The following is a 22,153-nucleotide window of genomic DNA, read 5'->3' on the forward strand; positions in this document are numbered from 1 at the left end:
AGGCCCTGGCAGGGGATGCCTATGAGTTGATTCTCTCATCACAGAGAGTCAGTGTGAGGCAGCCAAGGCCCTATGTCCCAGGAGATGGCAGCCAGTCACTGGTGCTGACTCACGCCTGGCCGGACCCTCACAGATGGTGGCTGTCACAAGTGGGTCTGGCTGCTCCCCAGCAAGGACATGTGACCAAGCTGGCTCCTCTGGGGGGACTTTGCAGCCTCATGGGATAGCGGCTCTGTCAGCCAAATCAGGCCCCACGCCGTCAAGACGGACAGAGTTGGCCCCGTGGTATGTATTTTCTGGGAGGAAGTGAGCTCCTGAGGAGAGGCCCCCAAACACAGCCTGTGGTGAAGCACCGCACATCCTCGTGCGTGTGTGTGTGTGTGTGTGTGTGTGTGTGTGTGTGTGTGGTGGGGGCGCACATATGGGTAGAGGGTCCTCATGGTTGGTGTCCAGCTGGGACAGGCCATGCACCCATCCGTGGTACACTCTAGGGGCAGGTGCTACATTCCTGGGTGGAGCTGGGTGTGGTGGCTGGGATTTCTAGGGTGAAGTGATGAGTGGGGTGTGGGGAGTGGGGAAGGATCTCGAAGGCTCAGGCTGGCTGTGTGTGAAGGATGGAAGGAAGCTGTAGCCAGGGACCACGTGGGCCTGGAAGATGCAGGCAAAGAGCACTCTTCGGTCCTGAGCCGTGTTATTCTGACTGTAAATGGAACTGAACCACCCTTGCCACGTGCCAGGTGACAGACAGCCTTGACATTCTACGTAAAGCACATCAAACACAGTCGTAAAACTTTAAATAATGCTTACATTACTCTCCCTGAGCAAAGTGTTCCTGACACAGGCTGTTTGTGCTGATTTGTTACTATTCATTTATTCTTTCCCTGTACTTCTCACAGCAGCCTAATTGTGATTCGGTACCAAAAAAGCAATATCAAAGTAATTTTCCACAACATTAGTTACAATTTTCTTCTGATCTTTCAAGTGAAACAATCCCATCCTGTTGGCTTCTCTGAGCATATAAACCTTGATTACACTTATCTGTTGGAAACCAGTGCTTACAAAGTGTATGTATCCAGTTGCATGGGTGGGTGGCCCCCAGGGCCCTGGACAAGCCTTCTCTGGGTGGATTCCTGCCGGTGGGAGCTGCAGACCCAGCGGCTGCTCTGCCACCCGATCGGGCGAGGCTGAGGGGTGTACAGGGGAAATTGTACAGGTGCTGCTCTGTCTCTCACAGTGGCAGAGAGTTTCTTGGGAACCAGTCACTGGGATCTGCTCTGGGTGGCACTGACCAATGGGGAAGGGGAGGGTGGGCAGGTGGCGACTTGGAAACAAGCTAAGAGGGCAGGTGGGAGCTCTTAGTTACTTGTGTTCTCAGGGTTGGGGTGCCATTGAGGTTTCTCCCATGCAGATACCAGGTGAACAGCTGCTGGATTTCTTGGGACCAGTCAGCAAACATCACCTGGCTAGTGCATTAGAAGTAATCTTATGGATTTGCCAACTGTTGTAAATCGAGCCGTATTTTCAAAAATGTTTGCTATATTTATTTATTTTTGTTGTTAATCCTCACCTGAGGATATTTTTCCATTGATTTTTAGAGAGAATGGAAGAGAGAGGGAAAGACAGAGAGAAATATAGATGTGAGAGAAACACATCGATTGGTTGCCCCCTGCACGAGCCCAACCAGAGCCTGGGCCGGGGAGGAGCCTGCACCCGAGGTACGTGCCCCTGACCAGAATCGAACCCAGAACCCTTTGGTCCACAGGCTGATGGTCTGTCCAGTGAGCCAAACCGGCTAGGGCAGTGTTTGCTATATTTAAACCAAATCTTTTGAAATGTGAATCACTTCCAGTTAACCTACCTTCCGTCTAAGATTAGATTTTCTTGTGGATCAGAGAATTCACCTATCCAACATTTTATTCTCCAATATTGCCAGGCCCTGAATCACTTCTTGACCCAGGAGACTAGACTTACCCCTTTCCTAAATGGAAGACTCAGAGAGCATGCCAGAATCAGGAATGACACATCCCAACATGCTGGCCCTGGGGAGGCAGAAGACAGGCATACTGAATTTTTATGAGCTGCTTTTCTTTATGAACTTTTCATATGGAGAGTTTGGAACACACAGAGAAGTAGATTAGAACAGTACAATGGACCCCATGCACCCAGCACCCCCACCCTGGCCAAGCTGGCCCATCCATATCCCCACCCACCTTTCTCCTTCTGTATGATTTTAAAGCACGTACCATGTGGAATATGAATGCAGCCATAAATATTTCAATGTTTTTCTCAGTTTAAAAGATAAGAACTCTTTGTTAACATTCAACATTTTTAATATCATCAAATATTCAGCCAGTGTTCAAATATCTTGTTGTCTCACAAATATTATAAATACCTTTATTTCCCATTTGTTGTATTCAGTACCCAGGTCAGGCCCACACATTGCAGTTGATGGGCAAGGCATTAAATCTCTTCCATCGGTCAAGTTCCCTCTCCATCTTTATTTCTCTCTTGCTATTTGTTGGCGGAAACTGGGTCACAAGTCCTGTAGAGTTTTCCACAGTTGGATTTTTGCTGATTGTGTCCACTTGGTATAGTTCAATATTGTCTTCTGTTCTTTGGAGTCCCTATCGGTTAAGTAAATTAGCAGTTCGATCAAATGAAAGAAAAAATGTAGTTTTTCCTTCTTTCTTTGGCCAGAATTCACGTGTGGCACCAGGTTCTTCCTTCAGGAGGCGCACATCCGCTGGGCTCGCTTTTGTGAAGTCGGTAGCCTAGACCCAGCCGTTCACTGGGGCTGCACAACCCGCTCTGCTGGTTTATCATCCCTCCGTCCTTTTCAGTGGGATGGATTTTGTTCTAATGGGACAAAATGCGAGTCGTCAGTGACCCGTGAAACCAAAGTGACCGGTGGATTGATTGGGTTATTCATTGATACATTAAAGAAATTGACTTTATGATACGAATTGTGTTGCTAGCACACTATAAATAGTTTTTCTTAATGTTTGGTTTTTGCAGAATGAGTTTTCCGAAAGCGGGGCCACCCCATGTTTCAGTGATGTAACCGCTTCCCCAAAGCTGTGGAGTTGTGGGTGGTGGTGCTGGGGTCTGGGTCTGGGGCTGGTGCTAGGGAGTCGGGGCGGGAAGGCAGCCACGGTCACAGCAGAGGTTCTGCTCAGGGGTCGCGAGTGCAGACAAAGGGACTGGACAGCTCAGGTGATGCCTTGGTCTACAGCCTACCCCAGGGCACTCCTTCCAGAGCACAGGGCATTCAAGGATAATCACAATAACAAACAACCACTTGCCAGATCTTGTGCTAACACTATATGTTTTCATGCATATAATTCTTATAAGCAGTGATTATTCCTGTTGGCAGATGAGGTGCCCAGCTCTCCCTACGGTGGACACACCAACAGCAACACCACTGACATTGGCACACTCTCAGCATTCACTCGTGATGGGCACTGTCACGGGTCTTTCCATGTGTTTGGAATTCATTTAATCCTTTCAGAACCCCATGAACCAAGTCCTGTTACACCGTTCAACAGAGGAGCTTGCCGAGGTGAGAGAGGTTAAAAGCTGTGCCTTTGGGCTTCAGAGCCAGTGTTAGAGCTGGCTGTTGCCCACTGCACCTACTGCCTTCCCAACAGCTGTGATGCTTGGTATTGCCTGGTCTGGGCCCAGAGCAGGGCCTGGGCAGAGGGAAGAGTGTGGATCAGGGTCTGGAGGCATGAGAGGCTGTGGCATGGCGGGGACTCCCAGTGGGTTCGGGGCTGGATTGCGACCTGCGGATCTAGACTCGTGGCTGAAGACACAGCCAGGCTGCGGCCAGGGAGCCCTTGGAGCACGGCAGAAGAGCGAGCCTCTGCCACCGGCCGTGCAGCACTCCGGGATTCTCGGGGGAGCGGCATTAAAAGGCCCAACCTACTGGCTGCATGTGGTGGTGCTGTACACAGGAGCCGGAGGAGGGACAACGACTACAGGAGAACAGCTGGGAGGGGGTGAGTGAGGCCAGAGGATGGCAAGGCCCAGGGCCAGCGGGGACAGGGTGGGGTGGATTCAGGGTGTCAAGGGGTCAGGTTCGGATAGGGCCACGTGTGTGGGAGGATGTGGAGGTGAGGGGGCAGCCATCTCCGTTCAGGGTGGCTTTGGCTCAGGGTTTCTGGCTCTGGAAGCTGGGGCTCAGGTGTGCCACACACTGAGGCACACACAAGATGGGGAGTGGTCTGGGGGAGGGGCTGGAGACCACACATTCTGTTTTAAGCAGATGGCATCTGAGATGCTTGGCAGGGTGTGTGGAGTTGCCCTATAACGCCTCCACCCAGGGCTCCAGCCCCACAGATCTCAGAACCAGACGAGTGAAGCGGGAAGCCCCCACCTTGCCTCCACCTGCATCTTCACTCTCAGGTATACACCCACTCCTGCCCTTGCACACACCTGAGGCAGAGTCCTGGCTGGCGGGGTCAGGAGGGCTTCCTAGAGGAGGGGAGGGGTGAGTTTCTTGTTTGCCTTCTCAACCTCACAAGCGGTTGACAGGTGTTGACGGCCAGCAGAAGCAGTGAAGTGGGCTTGGATGAGACTGGGGTTTGGGTTTCTCGCCAGAGCACACACTGCTGGGTGTCTTGCACAGTATCTCACAGCTAGAAATCAACAGAGCCAGAATTCCAATGCCATGGGCCTGGCCAACTCTGGGGTCCTGCTCTGATCCCCTGGAGGCAGGGCTGTGCTGGCTGGAGGAAGTGTGGCCCTCGCTCTCGGTCCCACGGTGACCAGGGACACACAGCCCTGTCTGAGCCATGATGAGGCTGCACTGCAATGTCAGAGGGTTTGTCTTGTTCCTACAGCGACCGTTTCTGTCCAGGTGTGTTCCCGGGAGCTCTGAGCGCACACCACCAGGCCAAAAGCCCCGGGTGGGCCAGGGCCACGGGCGGAACTGCTGCGAGGCTCTGACAGCTCTAACACCACCGTGTGAGGGGGTGCAGAAGATGGAAGTGTGGTGGCCGTCCCTCCTTGGCTGTTGGCGGAGGGGCGGCCTGCTGGGTCGGGGTGTCCAAACCCACACTCCTTCGTGCCAGGGGAGCCAGCCCTTCGCATTTCCGTAGAGCCATCTGCTTTCCCCAGCCAGCTGGGTTTTATTGGAATCCTCTCCGGACAGGTGGGTTTTATTGGAATCCTCTCGCGTCTGTTTCCTAAAACCATTTTCTAACGGCATTGCGGAACATCATACATATTTCCTACAAACCTTGAGAGGCTGACACATCCTTGTTGTGACTGTGAATATCAGAAGTGACATGTAATTGCAGTGATCCATCCTGTTAAGTAGCTGGCAATCTATCATTGCAAAATCAGCAGGGCTGGGACTCTCGGAACCTGGTGTTTCTAAGCAATGCACCTGCCGCGTGTCCAAGCTCTCTCCCGGTGCTGCTGGGCTCACGAGGCTGGCCTGCCCTCCCTCCACTCCCTGTCTGCGGCCACAGCAAAAGAAGTGTGCTCTGGGCAAAACCACCCACTGACTTGCATTCTCTGGAGTACCCGCTCCTCCTCACGGCATGCACCAGGCTCTCAGTCAGGGCTGTGGGGCGGGATGCTTGTAACAGTGCCCCTTCAGAGCGTGGCTTTGGCCTTCCTCCCCGCTCTTCCTTGCAAACTCCAGAATAGCCCTGTGGGGGTTCTTCTGGTGCCATGGAGTGGCCAGTGAGCGGTGCCCTGGCCAACGTGAGGGCTGGAGATGGAGAGGGGACCGGGGTTGGTCAGAGCCCAGGAGCACGCATGGCTGAGCTCGCCTCGATGGTGCAGGTCAGTGGTCGGCAAACTCATTAGTTAATAGAGCCAAATATCAACAGTACAATTGAAATTTCTTTTGAGAGCCAAATTTTTTAAACTTAAACTTCTTCTAACGCCACTTCTTCAAATAGACTCGCCCAGGCCGTGGTATTTTGTGGAAAAGCCACACTCAAGGGGCCAAAGAGCCGCATGTGGCTCGCGAGTCGCAGTTTGCTGACCACGGGTGTAGGTGCATTGAGGCAGGGCCTGCACATTTGGAGGAACACTTGCGCTGTGTTCTGTGCTGATTCCAGGGTAGCGTTGACTTAAACTGCACTATGAAGGGTGCCCCTGGAGTTGTGCAGAGGGCAGCACTGATGCATGGGCAGACTTGGGGCCTCCGCATGGCAGTCAGCCAGTGAGTGCCAAAAAGGAAGCTGGTGTCAGATACGCAACCCTCAGGTGTGGGCACTGGAGTCCAGGGGGTTTGGGGAGGCCAGGGATACTGGCTTTGGCCCTTCTCTGATTGTGTTTTTCGGGGCAAGGCTTCATGAAGGATCCTCACTACTGCCTTGACCTCAGGGCGCCCACCGTGGGCCCTGTCTCTGCTGGAGTTGACCTGCCACAACCCTGATTCACCTGAGACTGGGCTGTTCCTAGTGGCAGCACGCCCCACCCCAGCTCCCAGCATCTGCTTCCCTGGTGGGGTCTCAGTTTCCCGGTTCCTCCACCATCCTGTAGGTGGGGGGACATTTCCCTTCTCCCTGCAGCAGACGCCCGGGGGTCTCCAGCCAGAGCCTCTCTTTCCTTTGGTGCATTAAATATGCTAAATGAGAAATAATGAGCATGTAGGAACTAATAACAGGAATCACCTAATTAAATTAGGAAACAGACATCATATTGCTATAATCTGAAAATTCATATTAATAGAAAATGGTCCCAGAATTGTTCTGCTAAAGGTTCCTAGGGGTGGGCAAATTAAAAAGGATAGCAGAATGGAATATTGGGGTAATTATATCCAATAAGAGCAGGACTTGAGTTTTAAAGGAACTAAAGTAAAATGCTAAAAATAGAAGATAGGATCGTTGTGTGGCTCTAATGAAGGAATGGACAAAAATGGCTTTGAAAGCCATAGAGCTCCACACACGTGTGTGGTGATAATTTTTAAAACGAAACAATGTAATTCGCTTCAGTGTGCACGAAACGTAGTGCCAGTGTCGTTGGCTGGCGCCTGGCACTGTGCCGGGGCCTGCATTCCATCTTCCTTCACCCTGTGAGGCAGGAATCACTGCGCTCCGCTGAGACTCAGAGAGAGAGGTTACCCGGCACACGCTGCCCTTGCCCGTTGCTACTAGTTAATGTCATGGTCTGCGTTTCCTGTATTTTCTGTTTTTCTACCATTTCCTCAAGGGGCTTTCTTGCCAACACCCAGCAGATTTCAGCAGCAGCCCATCTCCCTGACACAGCCCCAAGGCTCCTCTGGTGTCTGGTTAATCAAGCCACACAAAGACTCCTTCTGAAATTACAGTCCAGCTGGAAAACTGGGTCTGCCATTGTGTCCGGGCCTGGGTGGGGCCGAGCAGGGCTGGCGGTTCAGTGCTTGCCCGGTGCCCGGAAGACCCGGTTCAGGCAGTGTCTGCACAGCAGTGACTGCTCCCCCAGCCCCTCTCGGGGGTGAATCGGGCTCTGTTCACCTGCGACAAGTCATGACTCAGTGGGCCCAGAGCGGCGCTCAGGTGTGGGCTGACCCCTTTCCCACTCGGCCGGGCCCAGAGTGAATTGGAGGGACCCGGTGAGGAGGAGGGGGGTAAAGATCTGTGCGTGAGATGCCCCAGAATTACATCTGGTCTGGGGCGCCGGGACTGCAGCTAGTCTGGCGTTGAGCCCAATGTTGGGGTGGTGCTGGGAGGCAACCCAGACGGGGCCTGAACTTTCCCTCCCTCCGCCCGTGCCCACACCTCCACCTCTCTCCCCACTCACTGCCTAGCTATCTTCAGTGGGAGTCACCTGACATCAGAGCCAAGCCCCCAGACAGCCCAGGAGATCTGCCAGGAAGAGCAGGGTGAGACTGCAGCCCCAAAATGGCAAGGGTTCGGGGGTGGGGGAAGGGGCTCCCTTCTGCCTGGCCCCGCCAACCTTCCTGACGTTGTACATCGCTAACTAACACGGGCAGCAGAGAAATGGTTCTGTTCCAGGACAGGGCCGTTGCTATGGTTGCTATCCCTCTCCATGGCCACTGGATGGTTTGTGGCTTCTTAAACCCTGGAAAGATTATGGCGGTAGTTATGACATTGGAGGCACTAAAGGGCTGGTTCCGGAGGCCGATGCACATCCAGGGGGTGGTGGGCCCCTCAGGGAAGCCCTGGGTGTGGCTGAGCCCACAGGCCTCAACTGCCAGCCCCTCCTGTTTATGGTGACACCTTTCTTGTGGCTTTAGGGTCAGCACTGGCGTTCTCCTTCCCAACGTATTTGCAGGAAGTGGGGAGTTGGCAGATCCCACCTAAGCCAGAAGCTCACAGTTACATATCTGCTGATATTTTCATTGTAAATCTTATTTCCCCCGATTGTGGTTCTGCAGAATTAATTTGAATCATGGTGGAATTCAGTGGACAATTCTTTCATTCAAATTTTTTTCTTATATGGGAGAAACAGCTAAACTTAAATGGGTCCCGTTGCCCCCAGCAGCCACTGCTTGGGGACAACAGCTAGCTGGCTTCTGACAGAGGGTAAGGAGTGCCTGAGGGTCTTCCCATTCTCACAGTCTGGGGCCCAGACAGGAAGTTGGGACTGCCTCTCAGTGGGCCCTAGGGCCTGGTCATGTCATTTTCTAGCCCCCAGAAGTCCTGAAGACCACCTATAGAATAGATTGGTCCCCATCCAAGCTCTCCCTTCTCCCCAGCTTGCTTGTCCCCAAAGCTGGTCAAGGGTCTAGTCCCTGGCCAGTGGTTCTCAGCCCTGGTGTTTCCCAACCTGGGTTGGACTGAACCCCTCGCCACATTCTGGCTGTGTGAGGAATGTGCTTGTCCTGGGAAAGGCAGCCTGAAAGGAGTCTGGGACTCATACCCACCCCCCACCAAAAGCTCCCATTTGTGAATGCATTCGACCTTTGCCCTCAGACTCTGGGCCAGCCCTGGAGGGAGGGTGATAGGAAAAGGAAGGATGAGGAGGATGTCAGTGAAAACCATGTGCGATCTCCAGTCCATCAGAAAACGCACGCTGTGCCCAGGGCGGAGGGAGTGGACAGACAGCCCCGGTGGCTGTCCGGCTCCAACTAAGAGATCTGTGTGGGATGCAGGCCCACGGTGGCCAGAGCTTCCTTTTCTTTTTTTTCTTTTTTTCAAAGAAACTAGGAGTCTGTAACATATATTTACATGGATTCTCCTGATCTGTAAGTGGCAGCTCAAAATTAGAAGGTGTTTTCAGAGTCTGGCAATAAACCATCTTGGCACCTGCTCTTGGTTGGATGGGCTGGAAGGAGAGGGTCTGTCCAATAGCCCAGCCTCCCTCGGGCTGAGACCTGGCCCCTCCCACACTCCCGGGCCATCTCTCCCGTCACCCCAGGACAGAGAGGTGGTGGGTCCCCCTGGTGGGGCGGGGACTCATTAACTTGCCAGCGTCCTCAGGACTGGAATCACACCAGACCCCAAGAGAGTCATAGGGAGAGCTTCTCCAGGTGCCTGCTGGCCAGCATGGCCTCAGTCTGGTTCAGAGGTCAGGGGCCTTGCAGATACCTGTTCTCCACTCAGGCGTGAGACCTGGGGGGCCTGGAAGGTGACTGGTCAGCAGAGGTATGGGGAGGGGCAAGGGCCAGGTGGGGGCCTGGGCAGGGCACACAATGAAAACCTCCCTTCATTTACACGCAGTTATGCATATGCAAATATTTGCACCTGGAGCAAGCTTTCGTTGCTGTGAATAAAGAACAAATCATTTCTGGAAAACCTTCCTGCAAAGGTGGGCCCTTCATCTAGGAGCTGGGGAGCGGCTGTGGGTACCCTGTGAGTGCACTTGGGTTTAATGGAAAGTGATTTCTTGTTCCCCACGGCGATGGGGAATGGCAGGGCAGCTGCACTGGCCTTCTTTCTTCCCCACTGGACACTGTCTGGAGCGGGAGAGGGGCACTTTGCAGACAATTCCTTCGCTGCTGCCTCCCATCAGTCAGGGGCCATGCCACGGAGGCTCTGAGTGGGGCCAGAGAGTCCCCCAGGCATCCAGGAGGCGGCACCTCGGGTGTGGTCTGAGCAGTGATGAGATAGTGAGTACCTAGTGCCTACTGTGTACCAGGCACTGCACTTCACCTGCCTTACAAATACCCTCCCACAGAAGCATCACAGCACCCTGTCTCCACTTTACAGATGGGGACACTGAGGCTCAGAAAGGCAAAGACACTTGCCAAAGATTACACAGCCAGCGAGTGTCAGTGCCTAAACCAGACCCCAGGTCTTCTGATCCCAGACACACAGGGCCTTATTAGTGACTGACAGCCACTAAGAGCTATAAACGCCTCACTGTGAGACACACGGTGTTGGAGGGCAAGCCTGGGGCCTGCACGGCACTGCCACGCTGGTGTCTGGGGTGTGCTTCGTTCCTATGCAGACATGTTCTGATCTGTGCACATGTGTGTGCTGGTGAAGCAATGGGGACCTCTATGAATGGGCATGTGTTTCTGGCTCTCATTCACAATCGTGTGAACGAGTGCATGTGTGCGCAACCACAAGATGTGTGTGTGCTTTGGGCTCACAGCTTGTGTGGGAAACATTTCCCACCGAAGTTTGGGTTTGGTTGCTCTGGGCGCACACTGACATTTTAACCTGCCATGAGCAGGCATGGGACAGTCAGGGCCCAGGCTGGAGCAGGGGCCTTCGGCACCACAGGGGCAGCTGTCAGCCACAGAAGTGGGTGAAGGATTGCTGTTTCAGCACAAAGTTGGCAAAACCAGTTATTGTAACCCCTGCCTGAGACCTGGGAAGACCAAATGATGAAATTACATTCATAATATTTCAGGCCAAGTGATCGTTGCTCAAATTAGTTCCTTCCCAGAACCCAGCCAGAAGTAGCAGCAGCAATTAAAGGGTTTTCTGGGCTTAAACCAAGTCTGCTCGCCAAGCAGGTACAATATACAAGGGCTTGCAAAATGTGTGTGGTCCTTGTCCCTTCCTGGGAAGGAGGGCAGTCAGTGAGAGCAGGAAGACGCAGCCAGCAGGAGTGGGTTCTTACTGCTGGGGCCCTTTCCCACTTGCACTCATTTCAGAGGTGTCTCTGAGCCCCAACCTGGTTGGGTGCTGGGATTCTGCAGAGAATGGGACCACGGGGCTCCTGTTCTACTGGAAATCATGACCAGGATGATAGGGATCCCTGGTGTCCCTCACTCCTGCCCAAGCAGGCGTTTCAGCACTGTTAACAGGAGCTCTTGATGTCTGCAGCTGCCTCCTCCTTCATTCTGCAGTGTAGCTTAGGGTCTGAGGCTGAGACCAGGCTGGGACTTGCCACCGAGCAGAGGAGGAGGAAGGGAGGGCATTAGCGTGGCTTGACCCCTGTCTGACCATTGCTTCACCGAGGGGAACACACAGCCCTTCTCGAGGAGCAGAAAATGCCAGAATCTCATGAAAGCAGATACCAACAATGTGGCCAGCCTCGGCAGTGTGGGCTGACGGAGCCCATGTGCCCGCTTGCCCTGGGTAAAATGGGACCTAAAACTTTTTTAAAACTCAGGAAGGAGAAATCCCAGAAGCCAAAAAAGGAGAGGGATTAGAGGGAAGTGGTGAACTCCAGGGAATGCCAGCCACGGGGTCTGGGGCTAGGGCCTTTTTTAAAAAGCTTTATTCATGTAAAATTTACATGCTGTAACATTCATCTACAGGGAGTCCCCAAAAATGTATACATGCTTTAACAGCTGATAGCTCAATGAGTGTTTCTTTTCAGATTTAACCCACTGGAATTAATAATTATTCAAAGTGTGTATAAATTTTGGGGAGACACCCTGTATTTTAAGTGTGTACTTCAATGATTTTTAATACATTTACAGAGCTGTACAACCCCCACTGCAGTCCAATTTTAGGATATTTCCATTGCCCCCAAAATCTCTCACTCCCATTGCAGCCACTCCCAGGCAACCACTCACCTGACTTCTGTCTTTATAGATTTGTTTTCTGAACATTTCACATAAGTGTGATCATACAGTATGTAGCCTTTTGCATCTGGCTTCTTTCACTTAGCATAATGCTTTGAAATTTGTCATGTTGTAGCCTGTACTAGCAGTCCACTCCTCTTTATTGCTGAATAGTATTCCAGTACATGGAATTTTGGTTTATTCGTTCCCCAGTTGATGAGCATGTGGATTGTTTATACTTTGGGCTATTATGACTAACACTGCTATGAACATTCACATGCAAGTCTTTGTGTGAACATGTTTTTATTTATCTTGGGTAAATATTTAGGTTGTATTGCAAATTTAAAGAAACTGCAAAACTGTTGACAAAATGGCTGCACCATTTACATTCCCACCAGCAATTCTCATCAACACTTGTTATTATTTGTCTTTTTAATTATAGCCGTTCTAGTGGGTATGCAGAGGTATTATTGTGATTTTAATTTGCATTTCTCTAATCACTAATGATATATTTTCATGTGCTTATTAGCCATTCAAATATCTTCTTTAGTGAAATAATCTTCTGCTCATGTTTTAAATTATTTGTCTTTTTATTGAGTTGTTATTCTTTATTTTCTAGATACAAGTACTTATTGGATTTGCAAATAATGTCTTCCATCTGTGACTTGTCTTTTCATTTTCTTAATGGTGTCTTCAAAGTGCAAAAGTTTTTAAATTTGAGAAAGTACAGTTCATCCTTTTTTTTAATGGGTCATGCTTTTGGTGTTGTATTTATGAAATCTTTGCCTAACCAAGGTCATAAAGATTTTCTCCTATGTTTTTTCTCAAAGTTTTTATAGCTTTAGCTTTTACATCTATGTCTGTGATCTATTTTGAGTTAATTTTTGCTTTGTGTGAGATAGTGGTGTAACTTCATCTTTTTGAGTGTGGATATCCAGTTGCCCAGCACCACTTATTGAAGACTATCTTTTCCCCCATTGAATTGCTTTGGTACTTTGATTAAAAATAAATAGGCCACAAATATAGGGGTTTATGGTGGTGTCTCAATTCTAGTCCATTGACCTATATGTCAATCCTTACTCCAATAGTACAATGTCTTAATTACTATCTATAATTATAAAAGTGTAATATGCTAATTAGACCGGATGTCCTCCTGGGACGAAGTCAGGGCTGCAGCTGTGGGATCCAGGCAGCCACTCCTGGCTGCCAGGGAGGGGTCCAGGCAGTCTTCCGCGGCTGCGAGGTAGGAATCCAGGCAGCTGCCCCGGCTGCAAGGGAGGGATCCAGACAACTGCCCGCAGCTGGGAGCGAGGGATCGAGGCAGCCGTCCCGGCTTCAAAGGCCTATTCTTGCATAAATTTCATCCATTGGGCCTCTAGGAAGTTTATAAAAAGGATCATACATCATGAAATCAGGAAGTATAAGTCCTCCAGTTTTGTTCTTTTTCAAGACCATTTTGGCCACCGAGGCCTTTATAAAGCCATGTAAAGTTCTATGTAAATTTTAGAATTAGTCTATTTCTGCCAACAAAAAGCCTTCTTGGATTTTGATAGGCATTGCATCGAATCCAACAATCAACTTGAGAAGAATTATTCTCTTAACAATATTGAGTCCTCCAATCTATGAACATAGACTGCCTCTCCATTTATTTAAATCTCATTTAATTCCTCTTAGCAATATTTTATAGTTTTTAGTATAAAAGTCTTATCCTTCTTTTGTTAAATTTATCCTTATGTAAGTATTTTATTCTTTTTGATGTTTGTAAATGAGATTGCTTTCTTAATTTTATTTCTGGACTAGTGGCCCAGTGCACAAATTCATGCACATTGAAAGGAAATTAATTAGAAGAAATATTTTAATATCACTATTTGCCCTTTCTCTATAATAGAAGTATCAACCAAATTCACGATCAACAATGACAGATTGAAATACATACCTGTGATTGGTGCCAGTGAGAGCTTTATATGTATCGTGCATGCATGAGTCAACTTAGCCTTTTATATATAGAGAATAAACTTGCTTAATTACACCTGCTTTCTGATTTAGCTAAACTTTTTCCAGCCCAGTGAAGCATCCCAACTTCTCTTTCAGGTAATTGTCAGCAACACAGCAGTAAATATCAACACGAAGCAGATTATTATTATAGACTAGTAGCCCATCGCGTGATATCAAACACAGTAGGCCGCTCGCCGCTTCCCCGGGAGCTGGTGGGAACCGCAGCGCGCCACCGGAAGCCACGCTGCTTCCGTGGGAGGCGGGCCCACCGTCTCCTCTCCGGGCCTGTGCTTGGCTGTGGAAGCTGCAGGCCGGCTCCCCATCCCCCAGAGGCCCTCCGCGGCCGGGGCATTGCCGTGGTGACGAAGCAAGTGTCCTGCCCCGGCCGCTCTGTGCCCGCTGCCCAGAGGCCCTCCATTGCCACGGCGATGAAGTAAGCATTCCACCAGGCACTCACGCTGCCCACTCTCAGCGGCAGCCCCCCAGGATTGGGGGACTCCGGCAAGGCTGAGGGAACTGGGTGCTGCCATCTTGTGGCTATGGGTGCTGCCAGCTTTGTGATGGAGTGACGGTTAATTTGCATATTACCCTTTTATTAGATAGGATCATGCAGGGAGAACAAAGGGTAAAATATTTAACTGCAGCAGTGTTTGACTATATTCTGCACAGTGAGAAAACCTGAAGTCATTTTCAAGGTCCACCATTTCTTACTTCTTTTCAGTTGGGTCAAATTTCTAAGCTTTCTACATCTCCATTTTCCAGCTAATGAAAAAAAAAATGATTCCACCAAGTCTCCTGTCTACCTACTGCAGGACTTCTGTGAGGATCAAATGAGATGAGGCACGGGAAAACGCTTCACAGACATTTGGTTAAAGTGTAAAATGTTTCCACCTAGCTATAAAGCAAGTCGTGTTCCTGGGCTGAAGAAACTGCAAGGAGGCTAGTTGCTAGGGAGAGGAAGCCAGCGTTGCTACATGACATCATTTCCTGGACACTTAGCATATTAGCCTTTTCTATATATAGATTGTTTGTTGCTAATATAGAGAAATGTGGTTGATTTTTCTGTATCAATCTTGTACCCTTCAACTTGTCAGTTAATCCTAGTAGTTCTTTTTGTGAATTCACTAGGTTTACTTGCAGACAGCAGAGTCATGATGTCCTCAAATAAAGAGATTTTTGCTTTCTTTCCAATCAGAATGATTTTTTTTCTTTCCTGATTGCATTGGCTAGTACAATATGAACTAGAAGTGGTAAATTCTGATCTTAGTAGGGAGAACATTCAATCTTTCACCAGTAAGTATAATGGTACCTATCTATATATGTAAAAGCCTAAGCAACCAAATGACTTAATGACCGAATGACTGAACAACTGGTTGCTATGATGCGCACTGACCACCAGGGGGCAGACGCTCAATGCAGGAGATGAACCCTGGTGGTCAGTGCACTCCCACAGCCAACCTCTCGTGGCCAGCCAACCTCCCATGGCCCCTCCTCCCAGCCAGCTGGCCCCAGTGGCCCCAATTGGAACCTCCCATGGCTCCTCCCTCTGGCTGGCCAACCTCCTATGTCCCCTCCCCCTGTCCAACCTCCCTTGGCCCCAATCAGCCCCGATCCCCAGCCAGGTCGAGGGACCCCACCCATGCACGAATTCATGCACCGGGCCTCAAGTAGGATAGATAAAGATGACCTGTACAATTTGAGGAAGTTTCTTTCTACTGCTACTTTGTTGAAAAAAAATATTTCTTATCATGAATGGGTGGTGGGTTTTCTCAAATACTTGTTCTACATCTACTGAGTCGTTTTGGTGGTTTTATCCTTTATTCTGTAAATATGGTGTATTACATTAACACATCAATCTTGCATTCTTTAGATAAATCCCACTTGGTCATGGTGTATGATCCTCTTTATATGTTGTGGATTCCGTTTGCTAGGATTGTGTTGGGGATATTTTGAGAGAAAATTGTATGTAGTTTTCTATTCTTGAGATGTTTTTGTCTGGCCTTGGTATCAGAGTAATATACTAGTAGATCTTAGAATGAGTGGGAAGTGTTTCCTCCTCCTCCTCCTCTTTATTTCTAGAAGAGTTTGTGAAGGATTAGCATTATTTCTCCTTAACTGTTTGGTAGAATTCTTTCATGAAGCCATCTAGAGCTGGATTTGTGTGTGTGTGTGTGGGGGGGGGGGTGTGGGGGAGATTTTATATTTATATTTTTTATTATTTTTAAATCATTTTTTATTTTTTAATTATAGCTGACATACAATATTATTAGTTTCAGGTATATACCCCAGTAATTAGACATCGTATAACTTACTAAGTGATCATCCTGATAAATCTTGTTCCTATCTGACACCATACATAGTTATTGGAATATTATTGACTATATTCCCTATGTTATACTTTACATTCCCATGGCTATTCTGGAACAACCAATTTGTACTTTCTAATCCCTTTATCTTTTTCACCCATCCCCTCAGTGCCCCTCCTATCAAACTGTCAAAATGTTCTCTGTATTTATGAGTCTGTTTCTGTTCTGCTTATTTGTTTATTTTTTAGAATAATTTGTTGATAGATATGTATTGATTACCATTTTGTTGTTCATATTTTTTTCCTTCTTCTTAAAGAAGACCCTTTAACATTTCATGTAATACTGGTTTGATAGAGATGAACTCCTTTAGCTTTTCCTTGTCTGGGAAGTTCTTTATATGTCCTTTGATTCTAAATGATAGCTTTGCTGGGTAGAGTAATCTTGGTTGTAGGTCGTTGCTTTTCATCACTTTGAATATTTCTTACCATTCCTTCTGGCCTACAAAGTTCTTGTTGAGAAATCAGCTAACATTCTTATGGGACCTCCCTTATAGGTAATTTACTGCTTTTGTCTTGCTGGTTTTATGAATCTATCTTTGCCTTTAACCTTTGGCATTTTAATTATGATGTTTCTTGCTATGGGATCTTGGGGTTCATCTTGTTTGTGGTCTCTGCACTTCCTGGACTTTCATGTCTATTTCCTTCACCAGATTAGAGAAGCTTTCCGTCATCATTTTTTCAAATAGGTTTCCAATTTCTTGCTCTCTTTATTCTCCTTTGGCACCCCCATGATGCAAATGTTAGTACACTTGAAGTTGTCTCAGAGGCTCCTTACACAATCCTCATTTTGGGGGGTTCATTTATTATTTTATTTTTTTGCTATTTTGATTGGGTGTTTTTTTTGCTTCCTTGTATTCCAAATCACTGATTTGATTCTCTGCTTCATCCTCTTTACTGTTGATTCCTTGTAAATTATTCTTCATTTTAGTTAGTGTATCATTCAATTCTACCTGGTTCGTTTTTATCGTTTCCATGTTTTGTTTTGTTTTTATGTTGTTGAAGTTCTCTCCAAATTCAACTACTCTTATCCTAAGTTCATTGAGCATCCTTATAATCAGTGATTTGAACTCTGCATCTAGTAGATTGCTTGTCTCCATTTTGTTTAGTTCTTTTTCTGGAGTTTTGTTCTGTTCTTTCACTTAGGACATGTTTCTTTGTCTCCTCATTTTGGCAGTCTCCCTGTGTTTGTTTCTGTGTATTAGCTAGAGCTGCTACTCTCCTGGGCTTGGTAGAGTGGCCTAATGTAGTAGGTGTTCTATAGGGTCCAGTAGCACAGCCTCCCAGATCACCCAAGCTGGGCACTCCAGGTGCACCCCCCCTCCCCCTGCCAATGCATGGGCTGTGTACACCCTCCTATTGTAGTTGAGTTTTGATCGCTATCAATGGAAAGGATTTAACCTCAGGCCAATCTACTGTAAGACTACAGTGACCACAGCAGAAGATCTGCTGTGCAGAGGCCAACCACACAGAGCAGGATTTGCTTCAGCGGCACTCTGGTGCCCACTGAGTCCTCCTCTTGAGTATGTTGTGGAGGTGGTATGGTGGTATTTTAACACAGTCTAAAACCATCCACCAGGTGCACTGGCTCAGGGGCCTCCCAAAAGGTACAGGCCAAGGTCAGCTGCCACCTGTGTTCTGCCCAGGGCCAACCAGCTTGACCCACAAAGTGATCTCCAGATGGCTGCTACTTGTGCTGGGCTTGGAGGTGCCCAGGAGAGGCCAAGCTATAAACCAGAGGTACACAGTGAGAGGTATAGTACTCACTAAGGCTAGATACTGCTTGTTTGAGAGATTTTAGAAAATTATGAAGCATGAGTCAAGTCAGGCCATTCATATGGAAAAGCAACTGGAAACAGTTTGTGTGGGCCCAAAAGTTTGGTGGGGCACTGTCTTAGGAAATCACCAGGGTAGGGTGAACAGTGTGAACCAGGTTAATGGGGACTCAGATATGGTACCTGCCTACCAGCTCTGTTACGGGGAGGGCTCATCAAAGGAACAATGGCCTCTGCCAACACTTTTGTCATGGAGAAAGCTGCCTCCCACAGCTCTCACCCTGATGTGAGACAATTTAGTTCCTTCCAGTATGTCTCTGGTGCCTTTTGAGCTGCTGTCCCAGAGCTGGAGCTCAGAGGAAGTGAGTCTGAGTAAGTCCATGTGCAGGCCCTTTAAGAGGAACTATCTGGGACTCCAGCAGCCTTCTGTCTCACTCAGACTCAATTACCACTGGTTTTTATAGCTGTAAGTTAGGGGAACTTCTCTTTTGAGCACCGGAACCTGGGCTTGGGGGCCTGGTGTGTGACTTGGACCCTTCACTCCTTAGGGGAGACCACTGTAGCCAAAATATCCTTCCTGATTTTTATCTACCATATGGTTGTGGGACCAGCCCATTCTGCATCTCCACCCCTCCTACCAGTCTTGATCAGGCTTCTTCTTTAAATCTTTACTTGTAGGACTTCTATTCAGCTAGATTTCAGGCTGTTCTGAATGATGGTTGTTCTGTAGTTTAGTTGTAATTTTGATATGGTTGTGGGAAGATGCAAGCCGCATTTACCTATGCTGCCACCTTGACTGGAAGAGCTTGTGGGAAGATTTTTCTTTTTTAATCCTTGCCTGAGGACAGGGAGAGACAGAAATGTGAAAGGGAAACATTGATTGGTTGCCTTCCATATATGCCCTGACTGGGGAATCAAACCCAAACCCAGGTATGTGCCCTGACTGGGAATTGAACCAGAAATCCTTTCAGTGCACAGGCCGACACTCAACCAACCAGCCAGGCAGTAGGAAGATTTTTTTAAAGGACTAATTCAATTTATTTACTATAGGTCCATTCAGATTTTCTATTTCTTCTTGAGTCAGCTTAGTAGGGCTTTATTCATTCCATTTAAATTATCTCATTTTTTAGCATAAAGATGTTAATAGTATTCTCTTATATTTGTTAGTGATGTTTTCTCTTTCACTCCTGATTTAGTAATTTGTGTATTCTCTCTTTTTTCTTTGTTAAGTCTAGCTAAAAGTTTATCAACTTTGTTGATCTTTTCAAATAACTTAGTTTCATTGCTTTTTCTCTTTTATTGTTTTCTATTTCATTGACTTCTACTCTAATATTTATTATTTCCTTCTTTTTGCTTGCTTTAAGTTTAGTTTATTCTTCTTTTTCTAGTTCTTAAGGTAGAAGCTTGGGTTATTGATTTGAGATCCTTCTTTTCTAATATAGATATTGCAGTTATGAATTTCCCTTTTAAACCGTTTTATCTGATGTCCACTTTAGTATCTCATTTCCCAGATCTACCTTTAAATTTCTGTCTGGTCTGGTGATTTATTGCTTTCCCCAACCTGTATCACAAACTTGGGCTAGCTGAGATTTTAGAATTACGATTTTCAACAACATTCCTGGGCATGGAATTGCTTAGTCAGTCTCCGTGGCCTGCTCCACCTTGTTAGAACTTCAGCCATCAGGGAAGTTCTGAGGTTCAGTAGATATTTTTTTTACAAAAAAAATTGCTTCTTAATATGTTGTATACCTTTGGTCAAATTCCAGAGTTCTTCAATTGGTTGTTGTTCATTTCTGTGTGTTATTCTGTTCTGTCATTCCTTTGGGGGAAGGAATTTGCTAGATCCTCACTCAGCCATTCCAGAGGCCTTCCCTCCAGGACTGAGATCCTGTGTCTACACAAACAGGAGATGAGGACTCTGGCCCAAGTGCTGAACCTGATGTCCAAGCTGCACCCCAGACCCATCCAATCAAACCCACATCTTTAGGGGAAGGACCCAGGCAAGAGCTTTCAAAGCTCCCCAGGCAAGTCCACTGTGTGAGCAACATTGAAAGCCATTGGTTCAGAATAGTGCTTCTCAGACTTTAACATAACTACAGGCCACTTGGACCACCTGGTAAATGCAAATAATGATCCAGTAGGTCTGGGTGGGGCCCACGATTCTGCATTTCTAACACCAGGATTTATACTTAGAATCATGACGCCTAAAGTGTGACTATAGACCACGAGCATCTGCAACATGTGGGAGCTTGCTACGCAGACTCTCGGGCCTGACCCAGACCTACTAGACTAGAATCTGCATTTTAGCATGATTCCCAGGTGGTCTGAACATGACGGGAGGCTGAGAAATGCTAGTTTAGGGGACTTTAATGGCCCAGCAAGTCTGAGAGATGGATGATGCTTTCAGGTCTCATTAGGAGTCATAGGCAAATATCTTTGTCATCAGAACGAAAAAGCCCAGGCAGGCTTGGTCCTTCCAGCTGGACAGCTCTTCTCCTACTGTTGTCTACTCTGGGAGGCTCTCTCTTTGCCCTCCCCACCCCCTGCTTCAGCTCCTCCTTCCCTTTCTTTCCTGGTATGGGTTCCTGAATCCAGGCTTGCCCCACACTGCCCAGTCCTCAGAATTCCACTCAGGCTCTGGCAAAGCCTACTGGCACACAGTGCTCTCTTCTGCACGGCATCTGCCCCACACCCTACCCTGACAGGCCAGCCTACCTCTCCCTCCCTTGGCCCTGACCCTCATGCCAAGGTCCTGTCACCTCCTAAGAACTCATCTGCTCTGTTTTCATGTTTGCCCTGTTGCCCTCTGAGCTGCCCTTCCTCCAGCCCTGCCCTTGAACAAGTCACTGCCTCACACCTTACACATCCACCCCTTCCCCACCCACTGGGGCTGCTGTTTGGTCAAGGCCATGGGTGTGCTGTGACTAGCTGAAGCTCCCAATCTATTGTCTGGCCATGCCATCCCTTGTCTTGTCCCTGTCATGATCTGAGCCCTCTGGGAGCTCAAGCCCCCATTCCCAGGGGTGAGTAACCTGAGGATCTTGGCCGGGCTGGGTCAGGGAGAGACAGGAGACTCAGAGGGCCGGTTTCCGCACTGACAGTGACAGGCCTTGAGGAAGCACTGACAGGACTGTGATTCAGGGAATGAAGACAGGACTTCCCTTCGGCTCTGCATCCCAGCTCACTTCTGGTTGCCTTGGCAACTCAACAGGTTCAACTTCTTTTCTGGGCATTCGTGTCTATTCTGGCAGGAAGTGACAGGGCCCAGGGAGTGTGCAGGTCTTCAGGGAGCAGACACTCGGTGCTCAGGATGGCTTTCACTTCCTTGCTGGGTTAGCTGTCCCTGGTTGTCACCTAGCTACCTCATGACTATATGATCATGTCCAACTGGCCACCCATCCTCCCATCCGTCCATCCATCCATCTATCCATCCATCTTTTTGTCTACTAAGCAGTCATTGGACATTGGCCGTTTGCCTCCCCTCATGCAGCTTCCTCAGGCAGGCATATGAGTTCCTGACCCTCCAGGTCAGACAGACTTGCCTCTGTGGGTCCAAAGATATCTGAGCAAGCAGGGAGATCAGTAAGTCCATGGTAACTTTTTTACCTGGCACATGTGTAGGCCCATAGCAGATATTCTCAACATATCCCCACTGCGAACCTGACTACCACCTTCTGCCAGACCTTTCTTCTATACCTGCCATTTGCATACACGCAATCACCTGCCTCGTAGTGGAATCCTTTCTTTCACCTAATGCTACATGGTATACCTGCTTTCACATTGATATATATAGCGTGTGAAAGGGGTGAACCCCTTTTAGCAGCTTAACGGTATTCATTGTAAAGATGTAGCATTGGTTCATTTTACCAGCTCCCTACTGATTTATGTTTAAGCTGTTTGCAGTTTTGACTAGTTCCTGAGTTATTTTTGTTTCCTCTGGGTCACCTTTTTCTACTTCTTTTGGTCTTTCTTGTGTTGGAAGCTGTCCCCAGATACCTGGTGACCTTTAGTTATCCATTCGTTGTTGAGAGTGAGACACAGAACGCCTGGCTGAGGGACATGGGGGACGGGCTCTGTTCACAGTGTGTGATGAGGGGTCGGCATCTTGGGGGAGTGCTCCAAGGAAGAGTGCGTCCGTGTGCTAGGGCTGCCACG

General features: G+C 48.3%; 1 protein-coding gene across 3 annotated transcripts in view; it reads left to right on the forward strand.

Moving 5' to 3' along the window:
- Positions 1 to 22,153, forward strand: part of CHST8 (carbohydrate sulfotransferase 8) — a 103,556-nt gene that overhangs the window by 45,603 nt on the left and 35,800 nt on the right. The window lies entirely within an intron of this gene.

This window comes from Plecotus auritus, assembly GCF_963455305.1.
Source record: "Plecotus auritus genome assembly, chromosome: 10".
NCBI lineage: Eukaryota > Metazoa > Chordata > Mammalia > Chiroptera > Vespertilionidae > Plecotus > Plecotus auritus.